The sequence below is a fragment of the Nipponia nippon genome, unplaced genomic scaffold (assembly GCF_047370975.1).
Source record: "Nipponia nippon isolate SJK-2023a ecotype South Korea unplaced genomic scaffold, ASM4737097v1 scaffold_4, whole genome shotgun sequence".
NCBI lineage: Eukaryota > Metazoa > Chordata > Aves > Pelecaniformes > Threskiornithidae > Nipponia > Nipponia nippon.
Window position 1 is genome coordinate 3,688,013 of NW_028262358.1, and position 23,482 is coordinate 3,711,494.

The following is a 23,482-nucleotide window of genomic DNA, read 5'->3' on the forward strand; positions in this document are numbered from 1 at the left end:
TCGTCGCGCTGAGTCCTACCCAGCAGAGGGTTTTCCACTTCTGTCCTATTATGTGATGCTAATGCTTTCCGTCCCGCGGTTGCCCCTGCATTCGACAGTAATGCAGAAAACTTGGGACAGCCGTTCAGCTTCAGCAGTTTGAGGAGGGGAGGGGAACAGCGTGACACAGTCAGAGCTTTTAAATAGCATCAGTTCTTTTGTTTAAGAAGCCAATGAGTACAAAAAGTAAATAAACATTTACAGTGCTCTTTTCACCAGTGCTGAATAGATCACAGCATGGTCTGTACCCCCTCCAGTTGTCTTTCCAAAAGTCTGACTGCCTTACTCTTTTCTGTCTAGTCTGGACTCTTACTGCCCTTAATATAACGATATTTGTGTTCAATAGCTGTTGCCAACCAAAACCAGGAATAATTTATAATGAATTAGTACCTCCACAGATTTCACATCCCTTTCCCTTCACATTGTCCATGAACAGATTGTGATTTTTTTTTTTTCCATTAGACATAATTATTCCTGAAATCATTTATTGGAAGGAGGATAATTTTTTCCTCCCTACGTAGCTAGTTCAAAGGTAAAACATAGTATTTGTGCTGTAGACAAGAGGCGTGCTGCGCACGTATGCTGGTTACGCGGCGCTATTTCTTTTCGCTGATTGAATGAAGGTGACAAATGAGAGTTTCTTCATTTAAGAACAATTACCTGCTAGTTATCTGTGTTATTCATTCAGAATTTTTTTCTACAAATATTTTTTTAGTATTCTGGTTCACTCAGTATATCAAGCATTGTACTCATTACATCTCTGTCTATTAAAATAGCTATTAGAATAGCTGGAGAAAGTGAATGCAACCCATAGCCCCCTTAAATGCACAGGTAATATTTCATATGGAAGCTGCAGGATTATTATTTTTTTAAATACGGAATTCTCAATTAAGGGCTTAATTATAAAATATTTACTCATTCTGCTGAGTACTGAGTCAGCCAGTGCTCTCGGGTCCTTTAGGAGCAGTTACCTGAGTAAATGTTCACCATTGTAAACAGGAACCTTCGCTCTGGTACCTACTTGAGAGCTGTAATAAAAAACTGAACCTAAATAAATCCTGTCCAAATCCCTGTAAAGTTGAGTGTATGAGGCAGCTATACACAACTGGCCAACAGAGATGACTGGCAAACCAGGCCCAGCGGTTTATTTTTCAGTGAGACACAAAGCCAAAAGGGGCCTGTTTTCTCATGCTAATGAAGCCCAAGGTGACGGAAATTTGGCAGGGCATGATCCCAAACAGTTACAGGCCAGGACGGAGGAAGGCCCGGGCATTACGTTTAAGCATCATTGAACACAAACCTGCAGCCTAGCCTGGTCCTAAAACTTCCTCTAAAATTAATCCAGAGCCAAATGCCCTCTTCAGAGTCCAGCTCTTTGTGACAAAGTGTTTTTCAGAGTAAGCTATAAATATTTTCCTAATTTAAAAATCCAGTGTCCAGACCCTGAATCATTTGCTTTCCAAAAATACTTTGGAGATGCTAAAAGTCTCCAAAACATTGACAGTGAGCGTCCAAGCCAAACCAGCAGTACAAGGTAGCATTCACACAGAGTAGATCATTAGTATATCATCTTCAAACTTTATCAATGCTAGAGTACAGTGCTTCAGTTAAAAAATAGAAAGAAGGAAAATGAGAGCAAACTATAAAGCAAACTATAAATGAAAGCCTTTCTTTGGCTCATTTACCCAGTTAGCTTTGCATTAACTTTTCCACAACAGGATTTACATAGTATTTTTCATGCCAAGCACAAGTGTCCTCTGCATCCTGAAGCTATCACGTTAGTTGATGCAACAGAAAGGTGTTGCAAAATGATGTCAAGTCTATATTTGTACCAGGACATCCGGAGGAAAAAGAAAAAGTCAATTTTAGTATTACCATGTCAGCGAAAAGTAACCATTTTTTCACACAAGTCTTTTTAATGTTCAGGTCTTGCGTTCCAGCCTCAAGCCCCCAAGGTGTAAACGCAACAAACAGCTTTCCCAGGGCTAAGTGCGTGAAGTTGCTCTGAATCGCAGTTCGGGGATGCTCTGACCACTCGGCTGTTACAGGAGTGATGCCTCTGTTGGGTTGGCTTTGTCCCAGGTAACGCCGCCCTGCAGTACTGGGCAAATGGAGTCACGGTCAGATGTGCGCACAAAAGCCTCCTCCGGAGTAAAACCAAACAGCAAACACGAACCTCTGCCTCTGCCAGACTAAATGATTTACCTTCAGCTGAAGGTAAGCTGCTGTTCTTCACCACTTCTTTCTCAACAAGCATTCAGCTCTGCATTTTAACAGAAAATGTTTGAAACACAAGATGTTCAGGGGAGGGGAGGGAGAAATTTGAAGTTCCTTAAAGTCACTATGAAATCAGTAAACAAACAAACACTGGGTGTGGTATTCAGTTACCTGTCTTTCATTTTTTCCCCCTAGAAAGCAGTTTCCAGATGGATTTTCCCCAAGATGTTAATGTTGTGCTGGTTTTAACACTGATTGAAGCAAGGTAGCAAGTGGTTATTACAGACCTGACATGCCTGTTCTGCCAAGAAACAGCATGAGCTTTCAACTCAGAAAACAAGGTGAACTTTGTTGTTTAATCAATCTGCTTTTGCCTGCCTTGGCCAGGTATGCGCGTTCATGCTCACAACAGGGATGACGACTGTTAATTTATGATCAGTTTATTTGTATTTTTCTTAGTCAAGGCCTGGTTTAGTAAGGTTGGAAACAACGTTCAACCCAAAGGCACTTTTTTTCTGGGAAAGAAGTTCTTCTTTCGAAGAACTAGTCTGCTGGCACCGTCCCCACCAAGTCTTCCCTTTTTCCCCTTGAGTGCCGTGTGAAGATGGCCAAACAGCTCACGGCTCACAGCAGTCAGTGCCCCACTGAGCCATCAACTGGGAGCTCGCTGCCTACAGACGCCTTACCTGAGGATCTGCTGCTGAAACAGTAGAGGTTTGGGGCCATTTTGAGTGATTCTCAGGGTAGTAAAGTTGGGCGTATGACTCTTGCCTCAGTGTCCTGGCTTGAACCTTAGCTGAGAAGGCAATCATCCTTTCGCCTACAGTCTTCTCTGTGTCATTTGCCTTTGTTTTCCAGCAGCATGACAAAACGGCTGGGCAGCTCAGGGCTGTTTCCTTCTACCAACCTGTAGCCGTGCAGAGTGTGCTTTAAATTAATCTGTCCCTACAAGAGAAAAAAAAAAAAAAAATCAGTGATAGCTTACCCTTTAACAGATGGTTTGCTCTTTTGAGAGCCTCTCTTGGATATACGGAGTAGGCAGTTTGTCTATTCATAGAGCTGATGTTCCTGATCGTGAAACAAGAAGCTGAAGCATTTTAGCTAGAGCCAGACAAAGGCAATCTTCCCATGTTCTGCTTCTCAAGAGTACATTTGCAAACGAGAAGCTGTCTTCAAATGTTCCTCTTCAGCATGAATTCCTTTTCCATCCTCTTCATTGCCTGACAGACTCAGACCTGGTCCATCCGATCAGAGGCAGGAATACGGGTCCGTATCAGTATAACACAATACAGAACCGGCACTGAAAATGGGATTTAAATGGTGGTAATAGGGTATAGGTTAATTCAGTTGGATTTTGCCTGAGAAATAATGTCTAAATTACAGCATTACTCAGAAAGGTGTGCACAGTGCTTAAAAATAAACCTTTAATGCTCAGGGTCCAAACATTTCTGTATTCTATTTCAAACGCTTAATTAGTCTCATTTTCACTCGGTATGCTTTCTTTAAAACCAAGGCCTGTTCAGTGACGATTGTGCCGTTAGGATGTGCATGCTTGTATTTGTGTGCACATGTGGGCCCATGAGTGTTTCTACCGCTAAAGCAGGCTATTGTTTTCAAAACTGAGTTACTATTTTGGCAAAGCATTCATATTTAGGGATATGAAAACTGCTCAGCAGCCTTAAGGAAAAAATTTCCATAGGTTTTTGTTTCCATATTTTCCAGTTTTACACTCCTCAGTTACAGGCCTATGTTGAAAAACGTCTTCCAGCGTCAGAACTTCTGAAAAGAAAACCCTAGGAATTGGTAGAAAGCTCGCTCTCTCCGAGCAGATGCTGAGGACTATCTGCTAATATGGGAATAAATACGAACGCTCACATTGACTGATACCAAAGTATAGCTACGCTTCTGAATTGCTTTCTGTTTTCAAATCCTTGCCATTTAAGCAACGTGGCAGCATCAGCTCTCCTCACATACTGAAGCCTGAGAAAACAGTTCTGGAGGGCCAAAAGAAGCAAATAAAATGTATTTGTTATTATGGCTGACCTTAGGCATACAGTATGTGAAGCTGCGGGAGTCGTACGCTGAATCTCTGATGATAAGTATGGTGATAACTGGTAAGACTGTGCTGAACTACTGTGAAACAATTCAGGTAGTCAGCAAACAGGGCTAATTGCTAGTTTGGGGGATATTATGGGTAATTTACTGCCCACTGAGGGCTTCTACCTAAAAATAAGCTGCTTTTTTTTTTTTCCCCCCTTTAAACAGGACTTGCATGTTAATGTAGAATTCCTGATGCAATTACAGGTGAGGAGGACAGTCAGATGCACTTCCATAAATGCCCTTCTGCTTCTCAATTACATTAACTGTCTTCGTAGATCCTTTGAAAGAAACCATATTCTTCACTTTTTTCAAAAATAGCAAATAAGCATGAAGCTAGACTTTGCTGTTATCCAAGATGTCTCGATCAAAGGTCTGAGAGTAATACAATAAACACAAGAAAGGAAACTACTGGTGGTTTCCAATACAAACTAACAGGAAAGTGTCAAGTGAGCAGATACTGACAATTCAGCCCTGAAACCAAATGTTCCTGTGCGAAACTCCACCTCTGAGAAGGAAGAATAAATACCCACAGAATGTTTTGGCTATAATTACTTCATTTAAGGGAAAAAAAAAAAAGTGCTGAATTCAGTTTGCTAAAGTCGAGACATTAATATTTTTGGCATGTAAAGAAGATGTAAACCAAATGTTTAAATGAAATGTCATCCCCTGGGTTCACATTTGCCCATTGAACTACAGCACAAACCCTCCACAGACCTTCATACAATACACATTTTTCAGTTCATTGAAGAAGGCCCCTGCTGCTTCTCAAGGAAAACTAACTTGCAGAAGCAAAATAAATACTGGCGTCGCAGTGTAACAGCGGAGCCTCGCAAGCACAGATGTGTAGCGTTGTCGGCTTTTAAATCAGATAAGGAGTATTCAGACATAATCACTCCAGTGTCTGGGACACGTCGCACGCTGCAGAGCTGCCCAAGTATGGCCTGACAGACACATGCAGTGTGTGTTCAGGCTAAATGGCAACAAGCTGACAGTATTTCATAACAGTCCTGTTATGTCTAGATAGGGAAATGTTTGTGTAATTTAGCTGTGACTTTGAAATAGCTTAAGAAATTGGGACACAAATGGAGCTTTGATGGTCAATGATGTCCTACCTGCTGGATGATGCTATTGGCCGAAGGGGCATCATCCTTGGGGTGCCGCAACCGTGCTTTGAGGCATCACCACAAAGCCTCCGCCTGTCCCTTCATCTGTCCATCCGACAAGCGGGGCTGCTATAGAGCTGCTCCTGTAAGAAAAAAAAAAAAAAATTATATATATATATATATGGCTGCATGTTTAGTCATGGGCCCTGGGCCTCGCTGAAGTATGGTGCGCGAGGGGTTACTAATGTCAGCTTGTAGACAAGATACCTCTAAAAAAGCAAAGAGAGTGCATTTAACCCTACAGAAATATGGCTCCCCAGGTCTGTGGTAGTCCTATTAAGACGTACAAAGTATCTCAGCAAGGGAAAATTTAACTTACGTACAACACATGATTTTAAGTAAAGAAATATTGATGGGGCGGGGGGGAACAAGTATTTTTTTAGCTCTAATTTATGGCTGAGCAGCTTCATTTTAGTTACTTCATGAGAATATTTTAAACCAAGCCTGCATAATATTAAAATAAGTTAAAATGTATGTAAAATTTATGAGAGCATGTCAGGTGCAATGCTTGATAAAGTAAGTTTAATGCTTCAGAATTTTTTTCTTCAGGCAGAGAAAGCTGAATCCTGCAATTCTAGGTTACAGTATAATTTTAGAAACTCTTTTCCATTATACCATTCTTTTATTAATGAGATCCAACCCAATCTAACGAAAAGAGGTAAATTCCTAAAGAGTTTGTGGAGAGTCCTCAGCAGGTTGGAAGCCAGAAGCGTCTGATAAAAGAGGATATTTTCTTACTGTTCATACGATATATCCAATTTTATAAAAACACAGAGGAAATCAATTTACAACAAACTATAAGTGTGCCTCTTCAGTGTGTTTTTTTTCTTCTGGAAACGCTGCCGCACTCTGTGAACAAACAAAAGCTTTGGCGGTTGACAGGGGCTGTACATCACTTTGAAAACTCTTCACTTACCGGGGGTGTGTCCTGTTGGCTCATTGTGTGATGCTCCCAATTATCGTGACAGAGCGAAATGACAAAGTACTGTCACCCCGCTGAAAAATTCAGAGCTGCTGCTTTCTGTTTTTCTGCCTGGTCACGGGAACATCGCTGAACTGGTACAAAGGAGCGGCAGGAGCAGCAAACGGGGAATATCTGCATACTGCTCTAGTGTATTAAAAATTCAGCTCCTTGGCAATATTAAATCTGAATTTACTTCCATCAAACAGAAACTTAGCATATCTCATTCTTCCATTATAAAATATTGACATCAGAAATAGCGAATCCTGAAATGAAGATTATAGATGAAAACTATGTGCTTGGTAATGATCATTTTTTTCTTTGTTATTATTCCTTTCCTCTGAGGATTGCACAGGCTGTTGCGAACAGTAATGAAGTTAGCACGCAATGCCAATGTAAAGTATGCTGCAAAGTTATTCTTTCCCTCATTACAGATGAGGGAAGCGAGGCAGCGGGAGGAGGGCGATTTCCCCAGCCCAACTCGTACACAAGTGGGACAGCCCTCCGTCTCACGTCTTAATCATCCTCCCTAGTGATGAGAGCCTCAGTGCCATCTTGTTTCTGTCGTCTTTTGCTCTGCTGTTTCCCTGGGTTTTTTAGGTCTTTGCTGGGGCTCAGAGCTATTAATATCAATGACATTTTTTGTCACAGACTAAACAGCCAGCTCACAAATGCTTCCACTCCTTACAAATCCACTGCCCTGTCTTGTAACATTCTCGAATAACCACAGCACTAAAAAAAAAAAAATACAGTTACAGGCATGGAAATGCCCGAGCATTCATTTCAATAGCCGTCCATTCCTCCAGCCCCTTCCTGAGGCTTGACACCAAAACCAGGAAGAGATCAATGGGCTGGGCAGCCTGCACCAGAATAACCCTTTGGGTTCCTGCGTGTGGAGATAGCACATGGCTTGGGACGGTTTCCCAACAGAAAAGCCATCTCATCACCCCCCCGAAATTCAGACAGGTGTTCCTGGCTGGTGTCTGTCTTAGGTAATTACTCAGCACGGTGTCACGCAGCAGGACGGCTTCGTTTGCAGGTGCTCGCTGAACCTTACCTCTGCATACTCTTGAACCCTGCCTCGTCACCTATGGATGTTTTTGAGGAGTGTAATATATACAGTTTGTGACACCTGATACCGTATCTGTCTCATATGCTTCTTACAAAAATCAATCTAAATCAATAAATTGTCCACCCTCCTCACACAGCATTTGCAGAGGTTCAAAGACAGGACCAATTACTCTTAAGGTTGAATTGTCAGGTGTCAGATGAGAATATAGAAGTTGAAGCATTATATTTAGGAACAGATTTATTTAGAGGCCCTGAAGAATTTGCTTTTCTATCAACAGGTCTATAAACAGAGCTTTTATAGTACGTTCTGGTAGAAATGGGTACCTTGCAAAATGATAGGGGTGGTGTTGGGTGGTTTTTTTTCCTTTTCTCTTCTTTTTTGCACAATTTAAATCATACAGCTGCCTGACAAAGTAGGTAAACAAACACCCAAGCTCACTGGAGCCATGGTAGTAAAGCTCCTGACCTCGAAGGGCTTTTGGTCCTGACCCTTCTTGCCGAGCATGTTGCCGTTTTCTTACCTAATTTTTCTAGGTACAGCTGTAAATTCCCCATGCTTCATTTATGTACAATATATACGTATCTTTAGCGTGCATTTGGTCTCTTGGGTCCGGTTCCAAAAATGAGACCCAGGCCAGTCTCACAGGTCTAAAGATTACACATGACCATTTTTGTCCCTGCCAAAACCACAGCACACAAATACCACGGCTTACTATAATCACACAAGATGTTCCCAAGTTTAACAGTTCTCATCCCAGAACACTAAACTCCCTCTCTTAGCCCTCCCGACAAATCAATATGCATTATTATTACGTGCTCAGATACTACCATGATAGCTATCAGATTTCTGCTCATGCCAAAATTTGAGCTAGCGGGTCCCTTGAGTATTTGTGCTTGTGTACTGTATTTAACAAGAGCCCATTCAAAATGCTCACAGCTCCTAGCCATGAAACGCACATAATTTAGGAATAGCTGCCTGGCTATTCAGGCATCACGCTGTTTCAAGGGAAAATTAAATCTCTGACTCCCCCCCTCTTTTAAAACAAACCTGTATTTTGGGGAGCTGCATGGAAGTTTCATAAAGAGAAAGTGAGCATGGCTCTTTTTTTTTTCCTGTTTAATGGTAGTGCCTCCCCATTAATGGTCCAAAATGATACAGTAGTTTAAAAAAATGGTCTCAGCATGCATGCATTGTATCACATTAAGAAATCAGGATTTTCTAGGCACTGCACAGCATTAATTACACTGAGCATGCTGCAAATTTAAATTAAATGATATGCCACGTTCTGTTGTAAATATCAAAATGGATTGCAAGCTACAGCCCCATATTTGCTCCTGATTGGCATTTGTGCACTGAACAGGATCAGAAAATCTGTATATGTCTTTTTTTTTTGTTGTTCTTAGGAACACCTGATGCAAATGCACTTTTTATTTTCAGGAGTAACTAACAGCACAGTTACAGGTGAGAAGTCTGCGCTAAAAGAAAAAAAGCTCCCTCAATAATAATAATAATAATAATAATAAAGGAATAAATAAAGCCCTCTTTGCCTTCATTCTCTCTCCTAACAAAACAGAACAAAAATATGTTTCTCTCCCCTTACCAAGTATTTACAGTCTGGGGAATGGAGGGGTGCCAAGAGGAAAGTGGGGGATATGCAGGGCTGAAGCAGGTCAGCATGAAGGAAGCGGACCAGATTTTGTCACGTGGGCCAAGTACCAAGGATCGGATGGAAGCAAACGCTGTGTGGGCTTCAAATCATCTCAGGAGAGACAGGCTGCTGCTACAGCTTGTGTTTAAGGAATGAGGGGTGAGCTGGGCCTGGGACTGTCTCGTCCCTGTTACAATGAGGGAAGCTTGATTTGGTGATGCGATGAGAGAAAGACAATGGCTGAACAGCACCTAAGCAAGAAACAGCAGGTCTGTTAGGATTTGTATTCCTTTTCTTGGCATAGGTATTTTACGTTCCTTTGTGATTGTATGATATCAGAGTGGATTGTCAAGATCTCACCAGCCTCTGCCCTTAAACAACTGTATGAGGTGTATTTTAGCCTGTATTTCTTTAAATACTAAACAAATATTTTAAAATATTAAAAAATATTAAATACTAAACAAATATTTTAAAACTCTGCACATCAGAGAAAGGATGGCACTTAGTTAATTGTATAGCGAAGGCATTTTAAAAAAAAAAATCTATATTTTTCAGGGCTTATTTAAGGTCTTTGTGAAATGATTAGCACTGAGCCGAGAAGGACAAGTGAGTGCCAGTCTGAACTGGCACAAAGGCAGGAGGCATAAAGGCGGCACAGCACAGAAGTGTGGGCAGGGACACGCAGAGACACCGGCATGTCTTCAAACCCAGGATCACCGTATTCTTTATTTATCTTACCTTTTCTGTGTCTTTTCCTTTTAGGACTTAACTCCAGTTTTCCTGGCCCATTATGCAGCAGTCCTCTTTGTATGAGAAGTACAACTATGAAACAAACAAACAAACAAAAATCCCAAAACATATGAGGGACAGCCTGATCTACCCCAGAACAAGGAACAGACATTAAAACCAAGCTCAGGATACCTCAACCTAGTAAAACTTCTTTCTCGGATCTTCTGAAGAAGACATTCCTCTAGAGTCTTCCTCAGCTAGTCTGAAATACGCTTCTCTGGGTCAGGTTGTGAACAGTGTTCTTATGAGATTGCCCAGCAAAGGCAGGCTGTCCAGCTGGGCCTGCTGCCAATCAGTTAAAATACTATTTGTCCCAAACCTTTTCACAAGCTTTTACTGGACCTCTTCGGTGTCCCGTTTTGGTATGATGCTGGATGTTCAGGAAGTGGCCGGTGACAACAAGAAAACCTGATGTATGACGGTAAGATGGTTGGTCATTCTTACATCTGACAGCAATGCCTCGCTGCCACCGCAGTGGTGTAGTCAGCTTTTAAAGACATGTTTTTCCCTGGGAGCGGCAAGGCTACGCTGAAGGGTGTCTTAACGCCTTCTCCTGCATCCAGAAGGAATTAGGTAAGGGTCAGCCAGGTGAGGTGGACACCACGAGACAGCCCCTTTCCATAAGCCGCATGTGCCTGACAGAAATAGGTGGGAGAGCAACTGGCCTTCAGCTCTCTCACCACCTTGCGGCACTTGCCCAAAAAAAAAAAAAAAAAAAAAAGAAAAAAAAAAAGAAAAAAACCAGCAAGCCAAAGATAGTTTATGTGCAGCTCAGGAAGCTCTCAGAAATGAATGTGTCTGTGATTTAATAACACATCTACACAAAACGACACTTCTCCTAATATTCACTGAGAGAAAGAAGGCAGAGCAGTATGGGGCCATAACCAGCACACAATGCATTACTATTGCAACAACAAACAGCTGAACTACCAGGTATTTATTTTTCAGTATGCACAATTGTCGGAGGAGAATGAAAATTATTCTTTGACACTCTGACGGAGACGTAGAAAGCCCTGTGCTTCCCCTAGCTCCCATGGTCCTGACAAGAAACAACTCACAAATTCTAATAAATAGAAAATAGAAATAAATACTTTAACTATATGGCATAGGGTTCTGAATGGCTTTCTGAATCAGAAAGTGCTGTGCGTACATCTTCGTTATTTCTACACTCCGTAATGTTGGCTCTCCAAAAGTCAGAGACAAAGTGAGATAGATACTACAAGGATCACAGACACTACACTGGGAAACCAAGTATCAATGGTACATCCAGATTTATGGTAGGTGATGGCAGTAAAGTGAAGGCAAAACTGTTTGCACAGTCTGTATTGTTGCCCATTACTGTGTATTTGCCCTTTTTTCTTGCTTAGCTACAGCTGAAAGAATGGAAAATTGTCCCTTATATACAGTATTAGGAGACACTTTTTGATCGTAAGGTCAATCAGACTAGTTTACCTGCTTGAGGTATTTATGGCACAATCATTCAATGTCTTTAAGGAAAGGTTAGATACATTTATGGGAAAGGTATTTTGCAGAAGCCTTCCTGTTTCATAGAGGTCTTGGACAAAATGACCCAGGAGGCCCCTTCCAAGTCTATCAAACGTGGTTCCCTGATTGATGCTGTTTCCCCCCCCAAGTCTTTTCAAAACACAAAGCACTGTTATAAAATTTAATATGATATACTATATAACTTTAACACAATGCCTTACAGGAAATGGTTAGCTGGTAGCACAGGAGCCTTGCACAAGAGGAAGAAAAGAAGAAAAAAGAAATTGCAGTGCAGTTTCTCTGCCAAGGGATATTGACTATAACATTTACACTGTTTCTTAATATGGACCCTCATCTGTGCAGGGGGACACCAAGTCATGGAGGCGTATAAGTAACCCAGGCTGTAGCATGTATTTTTCCCAGAAAAAAACAGCAAGGCCTGAGGTAATTTTCTATGCCGTGCAATAAGCATTCCCTCGGTGCTGGAAAGCAAATGGACACCCAGCTCTCCTTTTAAATAACTGCCCGGTGCTGCAGTCGGCTGGCTTTAATGCAGAGCCGCCTGGAGGCAAGGAACAGGAGTGTCCAACCCCTCTCCGCGCGCCCACAGGGCCATAATGCAGGCACGTCCTCCACCTACCTCTCAAACCCTTCCGTGGTTACAAATGGCACGAATGAAAACAACACAGAAATGAGAAGAGGCTCAGAGAAGCCTGTTCCGTAATTAATCACCCTGTCTAAGATGGCTTTGTCCCAGTCTCCTACCGTTCATGCAGCCATCGTGCAGCAGATCGAGCAAAACCCTGAAAACTACAAGCCCCAGAACCCTGTGCTGAGTGCAGGGAAACGTGTTTGTCCATTGACCAAAGACTTTGCAACAGAGCTTTGGCCATGGTTTCCCTTATTTGAATACAAGATGCTGCTTAGGAGCAAGTTCTCTTTCTTTAAGGAGTGGCCAACTTGTAACACAGCACTGAGGCTTTCTTGAAGCTGGAGATCCAGCAAGCCGAAAGCTGTTAGCAAAGCAGCATTCGGCGGTCCGTCATTTGGGAACAAGCCGGGGGTGTGATTTGTTTTTCAGACAGAATGCTCTTCGGGTCTTTTACGTTTTCAGCTCACCAAACCATTTAGCAAATTTATATAGTATTTCTCACTACTATACTTCTATTTTAATGTGAGGAGAGATGGTTTTGCTGAATGTTTCCTAAATTGAGTATTTCTTTTTTTTCTTTCAAACTGTTAGCTTATTTAAAAGTTTAACTGAACGTAATGAAATTTTTAAAAAACAAACCACCGGATTCTCTGGGCCATTTGGTTGAAATGCTGTGGTTGGCCTCCATTGCTCTGTAGTAAGTTTTAATTTTAGGTTCTCACAGGAAAACAATGAAAAAAATACCCAGAACTTTATTGAATTGGGGTTCCCTGTCAAAAACATTTTACACTAACCTTTTTATTTTCACTCCAGCTGATTTAGTTAAAGGCCAAACTCCTCTTCCAAAAAACAGCCCCCTCGGCCCCGTCTTCTTGGGACAGCTCTGGCAGGAAATACCAACATCCATACAGACACACTCCAAAGGCTTTTGAAGTCTCACAAATGCGAGCTGTTCCCTTTTGCAGGGCAGGCCAGAATTAACTCCTTTATTAACCTTCTAACCTAATCCAGGAGAAAGACAAATAGCCTAGCCCCTTCTTTTTTTTTTGGAGGCTTGCAGCCTTCTTTACCTAAACATTTGTGAGCTCAAACACCCTGCAGATGGGAGAAAATGAGGATCATTAATGGTGCTTTCCATGAGGAGCCTCCCATTATGTTGTACTCATGTCAATGGCTATCCCTAAAATCTTGTGTTTTCACTTGAAAATATTTTCCCATTACCATGAGGCTTGGGTCTCTCTATTTGAACCATATTTGTGGGAGCAAATAATAACCTTTTGGTCCTTTTCAACATGTTGCATCAATGTATCTTCCCGCTTCCTATGTCAAAAAAGTGACTTTTAGCAAAATGAAAAATTTGACCTGGCTTTAATCCTGACAGTGCTACAATTGCTCATCCTTAGCTCTCACTTCATCCCTGCGTCACAGTGCAGAGTAAGACACTCACGTCGGAACAGCTCTTCTCACTGGAGTCAAAATGGTAAAAATTAGCCTCAGTGAGTGACATGAGCAGAAATTTCAAAGGCAGGAAAATTTATCTCCTGCTCTTTGTCTTACAGTATGGTGCATTTTAGTGGTTGGAAGATTTAGCTTCCAAGCATCCCATATAGATAAATCCTAGTGGACAACAGCTCTCCAGCTTCTTTTTTTAGGGCAGTTGAGCTCAGCAGCTGGAATCTGCCAGGGAATGAGGGTCAAGATAAGGATGGAGAAAAACCTCGCTGTAGCCTTCAGGTGTTGGTCAAGGATCGGGACTAGGAAAACAGCCAACGCAAAACAAAACTCTCTCAGCCACATCTCCGCACTGCGTTACTGAGGTCATGGCTATTTGGCATAAGGACCATGATTTTGGGCCAGCCCTGTCTCTCTTCTGCTGTAGCTTAGACCATTAACTGCTTTGATGATACAGTCTTTCTTGGGGTTTCTCCTTTTGAAAGATTTATACTTGATTTAAATCTAATACGGATGGTCCACTTTAGCTTTTAGGAGGCCAAGACACTTAAAAATCTCAGATGAGCAGGACAAGTGAGGAAGGCAAAATCTCTTCCCTCAGGTCCCTTGTAAAGGCGTTCAAATACCACTTTGATGAGAACCTTCCAGCTGCTTTGCTGGGTAAACAGACGCACCACAGCTCTGATGAGCAGGGATGCCCTTCACACCAACAGGCAGAGAAAAAAAAGCAGTGGGAAGAGTAAAAGGCACCTAAATAAAAAAAACAGCAGGCAAGGATGGATCCGGCTGGATTTTTTGCCTTCCTTGATCTTTGGAAATGGAAAAACCCAGTCAGGATCACGGATTTCCAGACTGGACTGTATGCATCTTTAATTGTGCCACAAACCAGAGGTGGCTTGCTATTGTTGCCTCCTCCAAAAAAAGCTGTTACTATGAATTCTTTGGGGCTCAGGCACTCCATTTCCCAGTTTTCAGTTAATACTTCAATGGTTATACCTAAATAATAGTAATAATAATCATACCTGGCTTGCCATTATGTTGTACTCAGTCTTTGTGATGCCTCTCTCACGATAAAATCTGTGTATTAAACACTTTAATTGAAACTCTTAATAAAACAGAGATATTTTCACTTGTGCAGTTATATTCGCATAATGATCACAAAGCACTTTACAGAATCAAATAAAAGTAGCCAGCCTGATCCTTGTATAGAAGCAAACACCGTTATTGTGCATCCTAGTAGCGTATAACAAAGCTGTCATATAGACAATTCAGAGTCACACATACCGTATTTTAGGGTTTATGCTGGTCAAAAAGCATCCAAAAAGCTCGGGTTTGTCTTTAAGCTTGTTCTAAAAATCTCTAATGCCATCACAAGCGACACAGCAAGAGGGGACTGGACGAGACAAGAAGAGCAGGCTGCAGCCAGGAGGGCTGGTGAACAGTCGTGCCTCATTATCAAGAGCCCTGGTTGAGAAGGAAAAAAGAAAAAAGGTTATAATTTTCCTGGTTTAGAAAAAAGGCCATGGAAGTCTTGATGTGCCATGGTGCTGAGTACGAGCAGCCTCCACGGGGTCACTAAGAGGGGACAAGGCAAAAGCTGGCAATGCAAATGCTGACGTTACGTGATGCCTCCGGAGGTCTGGAAGGGGTCTCAAGCTTCGGGCCTCGTAATAGGTAGTTCTGCAGCTAAGAGACAGGCGAAGAGCTTTGTTCCCTCTTGTATAATTGATAAATTACCATTGTTAGTACTAAACAATACTACTGAGCACAGAATGGAAACACGCTAATGCTTTATCCATCTTAAGCAATTCTGCTCATGTGCTCACACTGTTCTTAAATGTGCTAGATATTTGTTTGACGAAACAATAAGTTTCAGAAAAGAGAAAAATAAGAACTTTAAAGATAATCAAAACCTTGACTACATACTTTACCACAGGCAGCTGTGAATAAGCTTCAGTACTCTTTATTTTTAACATTCCAGATATGTAATTTAATGCAGGTCTAATGACAGTCTCGAACATACTGCTTTAATCGAAATTGTTCAAGCTCTGTTCTGTGACAAGGGCTCACAAGCTACCAGCAGGGTTGTCCATTTTCCCCGCTTCTGTAAGGAAAAGAAAAGGGAGGGGAGGGGGACACTCTTGAACTTACGTTGCTATTGATGTGTAATATACAATAAAAAAACAGTTAAATTTCAATTACCCACAGGTAATTATAATTTTATTGTTTGACTGTACTATGGGGATTTTTGTAATTCCCAAGACTAATAATTTTCTATAATTTTACAGGTTGTCAAATAAACTATTAAAGATTATCTTTGAAAAGGATTCTGCAATTGTAAGGACATATCATACTGTTCCTGTACATTATTAGTAATTAGAGATCCCTGGATAGTGAAATATCTGCTCTATATGCTAGCTGCTGGATACCATATTTTCTCACAGCCTCCTGTAATCTTGAACCAAAGCTTTCAAACTTCTCATCCATTGTAGCCTGAGTCACGTCCAAACTTTTATTAATATTCACTGAGCACTCATTAAGCAATTCTGGTGCGTTCGATACGTTAAATCTGTGCTTCCTGATGGGGAAAAGCAAAGGCTCACAGGTCCAGCCCGGTGTAGTGGCAACAAACAAAAAAAGGACTAATTCTGAGCTCTGTCCCCTGATGGAGATATGGAGAAGCAGCAACGTTTATACCAGCGCAAAAATCTGAACCTGTCCTGAATGCCTCTTGACAATGTGGCTTGCAGAAGATAAAATTCTGCTTCCCGATTTTATCCTAAAAATATGCACGGATGTAAATATGCTAGGGATCAGCATCGGCTGTCAACAGGGAGGAGGAATGGGATGCGCAGAGCATCCAGCCCCCAAGAAGCAGAAATTTGGGAGCATTCCCTCATCCTCATCAGCGAGTCCCCCCGGATTCACTGGGTGTTGCTGAGGAACCCCCCAGGCCACTTTCCCTCCCGCACTAGCACCCAACCTCCACATAGCCAAGGCGAGCAGACAGCAACTCTTTCCAGTTTAGCTGGCAAAAGCCAAAAGGCAACTAAACCAGCATTTACCAGGTGATCGCTTCCTTCATCCGGACGTGCAACGCTTGGCGAGATATTTGTTCAGAGTCTTGCGGGGTGTAACCCTAAGGAGGACCCGAGGAGGGATGAGCTGGGAAGAAAAGCAGACCCCGAAAGGTTGCGTACAGCATCCGGGCACAGACTGAGAGGGCAGCGAGTGTAAAACCACACAAGGGGATTAGCAGTTGTGGAGACTGTTGATATCTTGCCTGCAGAGCCATCAAAGGCACAATTTTTAGCTGGCAGCATTTTTTTTTCTTGTGGCTGCCCCAGGAGATAGTCATTATTTGTTTTATTGGCCTCTTGGATTGTTATGTGGTGAAGGCTCTGTGCGGAGGGAAACTTCAACGCGTTAAGATTTCTTTATGGGCTGAAATCTCTCTGAGGAGAGCGGTTTCGGGACATGAAGATTTTCATGCAGAAAACTCTGTGGGTATGGTTTTTGCCCGATGGATGCCTCCACCCTCACGGCTGGGGTTTTGCACACGCCCAGCCTGTTGGGACACCAAGCAAGAGCATCGTCTCACGGCTCTGCCAGGCACCGGGCACATCTGTAGGGAGGGTTGTGCCTTCCTCCTGCTGCCCAGAAGCCTCTGTGGCAGCTGTGATGCTCAGTGAGGGATCTGGCAAGGGATTTCCCTCACCCCAGGGAGCGCCGAGGGTGGATTATGTTGGTTTTACGGCAGTGTGGAGCTGGTGGAGCAGTATAAAGATACGGGAGCACAGGGAAGGATTAGGGGCAATGGACTGCAGCTCTCTGCCTTCCTCTAGAGACAACTTCGATCCAATCAAATGTATTAAACAAATCTCAGTAGTCAGTATAGATATACACACCGAGCTCTCTTTTCCAGGGTCTGCTTGTCTTGCTGTCCTGTGCTCATCCTGCACCTGCGGGGAGGTGTGGGAAGAAGGATATTTGATCATTTGGAGAGCTCTTCAATAAGTGGCATTTTCTGCTTCCAACTGCCTCTCTACCTGCTAACCCACCTCAACTGAGACCAAACCCTGTGCTCCAGGTGATTGGCATTTATAATAAATAGACAGATAGGTGAAAATGCAAAGCCCACAGACAAGGCTAAACGTGTTTCTGGCTAACAGAAAATAGCATACACAAATACACGTCTCTTCCCTCAATTTTGGTCTGCGTTTCCTGCCTAACGCCTCGTTGCAAGTGAAACACATTCTGACAATTGAATAGTGAAAGCAATTAGAAAGAGAATTAATTGATAAAATTAAAGCCCTGCTTTCCTCATGTTTGTCATATGACTACAAATATTGTCACTCCCATTAATATTAATTAATATAATTATCAATGTTTCTAATCCCTACACATTTTGTTGAAAAGTTACTCTTAGCTCAAGAATATAATTGTTAAGTCATGGAAATGTTAAGTAGCAGCTAAGCAAGTCCAAAGAATTAATAGCAAACTGTAGTTTATCCAAGGATTAGACTTCTAGCAATACATAATCACCTCTTCATGTGTTCATCCACATAAAATACCTTCCATCCCTCACTACACTTCTGCCTACTTGTCCTTGCAGTGCACAGTTTTCAAGAATAAAAAAAAGAAAAGTGAAGATAGTAAGTAAATATTCTTTGCAGTTGCACGCTTTTCTTCAAGATAAGTCACTGCGATAAGAGTTATGTGCCCTTAGCTGAAAGCAATGTCAAGGTCAATTATCTCACACTGAAAGCCCTAATGCAAGATACTTTTGTGATCAGAATAATATGTGTAACATTGCAAAGCCTTTGTTTTAGTGTCGAGGAAAGCAAATCCACTCTCTCTAGACTTCCCGACGCATTGTCTCTCAGTTTTGAATGTCACGGATTATTCCAATAATGCAAAAGGCTGACTTGCCGTGCTGCTGCCATTTGAGCAGGTTTTCCTGGCGTGGTGCGACCGGCACTGCCGAGTGCGGAGGGTCACCGAGCAGAGCCTTCCCTGCCGCCTGCCCCGCTCCTCGACGGACAGTTAGCAATTCCCGCCTGGCAATAGCACGCCTGCTTCACAGAAGTAGTGCTAGGTGGAGTATTAATTAGCTATTTTGGAAAACAGCCAAAGTGCTTTAAAGGCCTTTATTGTAAGGTAGATTTTTTTTTCTGCTAGAAGAGAATAATGTAATCATTTCACTATTAATTTTTAATTGTATGTTGCTATGCATTATTACCAACCTATACTGATTATCCTAAAAGAAATGGTGATACGGTGCAAGCGATATCTGTTAGGAAGACTATAGGGCCGCGCTGTAAAAGAAGTGACAGAAAAAAGCTGTTCTTTGACGTTGTTGCGGGCATCTGCTGCTGTCTATTCCTACAGGGTATCACATTAAATACTTATAAAACCTATGAGTTTAAGAAGATTCATGGAGAAGTGCCACAGTTTTCCCTGTTGTCAGGTGTTTTTCTTTGCTTGTTTTTGTGGGGTTTTGTTTCTTTTTTTTTTTTAACGGCCACCCCTTGCAATGAAAAGTTACTTCCGAGAACTCTTTTGCAAGCAAAGTAAACTCACTGACATGGACGAAATCGGCAGCAAGGCACTGGCTGCTGGGGAGAGCGCAGACGCTCCCCTGCAGGGCTGGGGGTTGAGGTTCAAAAGGGTCAGGGTGCTATGATGCAGCATCAGCACAAGTTTAAATCTCTGCATGACCATCAGGTTCACTACTCAAGTGCATCATTTGTGCAAAGTGTGGTTTGTTGGGATTTTTTAACAATCTCTTTGTTTCCCGTTCATCTACCTGCCGTTCATATCTGAGGCTGCGTTTGCACTATGAGATTAAAACTTACGGTGCGCCCCATTTCAGAGAGCATCCTGATTTGAAAATACTAGTGCACCCCACAAACAAAAAAAGTCTGAGTGAGTTATTATACTTTGACAACTGACTCAGCAGAGCTGGACCATAATCCACAGTCCATTGCTAAGGAAACAGCATGCATTCACCAGAGTAAGAAATATGTAGATGCAAATTCTTCTCCCGAGGAAATCGTTATCAAAAGATGCTAAGATTCAGACCACTGATACAGTTAGCTTACTGGTAGAGAAACGATTGTATCACCCGCTCACAAATTCTTCACTTCATCGAAGAGAAAGCTAGCCAGGAGGGGACAGGAAATCTTTAATCTACTTTTCTCCATTTCTTCAAATATCTGGTTCTTATCAACTTGCACTGAACATGAGCAACACAAAAACTTAATGACGTATCCTCCACTTAATAAAATAAATAGAAACAAAACACAGACAGTTCTCTAGTGTGGGACGGATTAATCACAATAAAATATCACATGAGAGCAAGTCCACAAAGCAGTTCTAACAAGGCAGCATGGCTGTAAGTTCAGGAAGAAGAAATCACTTAGCCAAAAAAAGGCATGTAGGAAAGTGTACCGTTTAGTAACAGACAATTCATGAGCACATTTCTGAGCTGCGCTTTGCCACTGACTTAAGTGGCCAGAGGAGGGGTTAGGAGGCACCTTCATCTGTTCACCCAATATTTGAATATTGTCCATTGCAAAGAAAAATCGTTACTTTTTTTCTCCTGAATCCCTAATACTAATTATGCCTATATAATTATATGGCACTATTTGTATTATATATATTTTTATATATATTATAATTTTCTATATATAATATATTATTATTTGTGTATAATAATACTATAGCATCACCCTATAATAAATAATTTATACAACTATTTATTAATATTTTTATCAAATGTTATTATATAAATTATATATGAAATAAACATGTATAAATATATATACACAATAGTTTACATAATACTATTTAATAAAAAATAATTATCTTTTTGGACAGGCACTCAAGACTGCCATAATTTTTCAGACAGCTGAGAAACTCTAGTGGAAAATTGAAAAGTTTGCACCCAATTCTCATGGTTTTCAGCTGAATTAGTTTCAAAATAGACAGATGCTTTTCATGAAAAAGAATTAGACACAATTAATTTTCGGGTAAAAAAAAAAAAAAGCAGAAAAGTTCTACCTGATCACTTCCAAACTGCAATTTTAGTCCTGGCGTAAGCCTATGATCATCACTGAAAAATGTGCCTTTGTCTTCTACACATCCAGCGCCGCAGTAGCTCCAGGACTGGTTCAGGAAAGCACTGAAACATTCACATTAAGTCCAGTAAGCACTTTTCCAAACAGCGATTCTTTCCTGAACTGGGGCCAACGTAGGTCATGTAAAGGGAAAAACAAAAATGCAGACAATGAAGCAACTTGCCCGTAATTCCCCAGAAAATTAGAGATTTAACCTCTTGTACAGTAGCCAGTCCTATTTCTGAGTTAACTGTTTGTAGTCTTGTCCTTTTTGAGTTCAGGGAAAGAGAAAGACACCCTCCCACCACCCTCTTTGAGGGCTTCCCAGACCATGAAGCAACAGCAGTTTGCATAATGAAAAGTCACTTTGTTGCTTTGGTGAAAACATGAATGCGGTGTCTGACCAAGATAAAGAAAGATGGCAGTGGATTAACTTAAACACAGCCTGTGTGCCCCAGCAGCTATTACATCCTGCTCAGCTGCATTTTTCCTAACTAGACCCTCTGTAGCCTTTATTGCTGTATGAATTACAGTCAAATGCCAACTAGTAATCTAACACGAATTGCAACTTTTCCTGAGCAAATACACTCTGTCGGGCATGACAGTGAAAATCTGAGTTTTTAGCCACAGCAGTTATGCCTTGCTGTCATCAAAGCAAACGGTCCTATTCTTTTTTTATACCGTCACCTAATTGAGCTTGCCAAGCTTCACTGAGCCAATGTAGGTTCAGCAAATGCCAGCCTATCTATACCTGCCACTGACATCAAGATATTTATCTGTAAGGCCTGCACCAGGGAAAAAAAAAAAAAAACAAACAACCAAAAAAACCCCAAATTGGTGGGGATTGGCCCTTTTTTTCAAACCAGGCGCTGAAGATGCAGTGATCCTTTGCAAAAAGACTAAGCGGTCGCTGCTGTGGCCACGCACCGCACCGTGTTCCTTGCTTGCACCTCTTCTTCTGCACAGGGTGCAAGTGCAGCCAGGCGGGATTGTGCTCCTGGATGTTAGGAAGTGCATGGGAGGTGCCAAAATGGACCGTATTTTTGTCGCTTCTTTATGGCCAAGAAGTTCTTTTTAAGCACATTTAACAATATCCGATACGGCAAATCTACCTCTCCTGATGTTGTGAGCACAAATACAAGACAGTCTTTCTCCTTTGCTAGGGAGACTGTATTTATCATTCCAGGAATTAGTTTAATCGAAGAAAAATAATAGCTGGAGAAGAGGAAGAGCACAAATCGGCATCAGAAATCAGCCTGAATAATGGTCCATCTATTTGTGCATCTTGGCAAGAAGTCCTGTCACCTGCTGCAGAGGTCCTAAAGTCCTATTGAAACACAGGTTGAAGAAACCTAATTTTTCTCACACTAATTGCGGGAATGCTAATGCTTTCTTGGAACAAGGCCAGGATAAGTGGAATGTAGTCTGACAGCAGATAAATATAAATTATATATAAGAAAAACACTCTGTACCTTTAACTCCTAATTCATTACAAGTCAGCCATCAATCTTTAATTTCTACGCATGTCACCCGCATCGTGAATAAGCTGCGCCGTATCCTGTCGGAGAAATGATTTCCAAGGCACCAAGACACCAGCAAGACTTTGGCTAGCAGGCCCCGAAACAGTACCTTCCTGTTGCCAGGGCACCATATATGTATTTTCTTTCTGAAGTTGTTGGAAACAGCAGGTGCTCAGCACTTCTAAAAATCTGACCACAGGGCACATTTGTGTTTTGTGCAATTACTTCTTCATATTTTCCCTATATTTTCTAGTATGCATCACAAACAGGGAAAATTTAATTCAGTCAGAGGGTGGGGGGGCAAGGGAAGGTGTTCACAACGCTAATAACGTGCGTAAGTGGCCCAAGTTTCATTTTCACAATGCTGCATATATCGGGTCCTCTCAACAGAGTCAGAGTCTACTAGTGGCTACATGCCCATGCTTTACCTCTGAGCAATGGTAAAAAGTAATAATACCAATCTACCCCAGGTTGCATTGGCAGGAAAGTCTGAAAAGGCCTCCTAGTTGGTCTTGTTTTATACAGTTCTTATTAATAAAAGATCCCTCTCATGCACATTAAGGAAAAAAAAAAACCCAACATACCACTTCCTGCTTAGGCACATAGCAATCTTTTCCTTTCCTTTCGAGGATATTATTAATTTGGATTATCCTGTTGCTTCACAGCCTTGAAAAAAAAAAAAAAAAAAAACAAAACGAAAAAGCTATTGAATTTGCAGTCACCTTTGATAGGAAGGTTCTGTTCCTCTGCTTATTTGAGATATTTCTTTCCATCTATTGCACCATTGCGTTTTGGTTCCTGAGAGCTATAGATATTTATTCAGTGCCCTTCTATCTTGGCCATCGTAAATAGCTCTCTGATAACAAATCGCACTCTCTGAACATCATTTGCTACCAGAAAGGATCTTCAAGAAGCACATGCACTGTGATACAGGATATCCCCTGCTTTGTTATGAATGCAATAAAGAGTTTTACAAAATCAGCTTCCTTCGATTTAGAGGATAAGTATATATCATTTTAGTACTTTTACCACTTCTTATTGCCTGTCTGTTTATGCTTCATACTTAGAGAGTCACTGCTCCCTTGCTCTTCAAATGAATACTACTACTTAAATACAGAGAACGATATGTGCTTATTGAAAGATTCAAGGATTTCAGCTGTCAATACAGGCTTAATTATCTGCTGGTGGATGCTCAGATACTGTAACGGCGGCTGTTGTATAAAGCCAGCATAGAAGAGACCACTCACAGCTCATCATACGCTC

General features: G+C 41.6%; 1 protein-coding gene and 1 long non-coding RNA gene across 9 annotated transcripts in view; one reads left to right on the forward strand and one right to left on the reverse strand.

The window, feature by feature from the left end:
• LOC148053065 (uncharacterized) overlaps positions 1 to 10,099 on the forward strand; it is a 511,817-nt gene extending 501,718 nt beyond the window's left edge. For all 6 annotated transcript variants that reach the window (XR_015708546.1, XR_015708549.1, XR_015708548.1 and 3 more), the window contains 3 exons: positions 1,966 to 2,256; positions 2,452 to 2,597; positions 9,963 to 10,099. This is a non-coding gene — a long non-coding RNA (uncharacterized LOC148053065). The remainder of the gene's footprint in view (positions 1 to 1,965; positions 2,257 to 2,451; positions 2,598 to 9,962) is intronic.
• Positions 2,169 to 23,482, reverse strand: part of LOC148053066 (uncharacterized) — a 53,202-nt gene continuing 31,888 nt past the window's right edge. The window contains exons 7-16 of one of the 3 annotated variants that reach the window (XM_087776107.1): positions 22,804 to 22,885; positions 20,644 to 20,822; positions 17,487 to 17,540; positions 15,505 to 15,682; positions 14,863 to 15,042; positions 12,921 to 13,009; positions 9,939 to 10,022; positions 5,469 to 5,602; positions 2,943 to 3,201; positions 2,169 to 2,302 (exon numbers count right to left, since the gene is read on the reverse strand). The gene's annotated coding sequence lies outside the window, so the exon portion shown is untranslated. Of the gene's footprint in view, positions 2,303 to 2,942; positions 3,202 to 5,468; positions 5,603 to 9,938; positions 10,023 to 10,501; positions 10,543 to 12,920; positions 13,010 to 14,862; positions 15,043 to 15,504; positions 15,683 to 17,486; positions 17,541 to 20,643; positions 20,823 to 22,803; positions 22,886 to 23,482 lie in introns of those variants that run through there. The other 2 variants (XM_087776105.1, XM_087776104.1) reach the window with 2 other exon arrangements.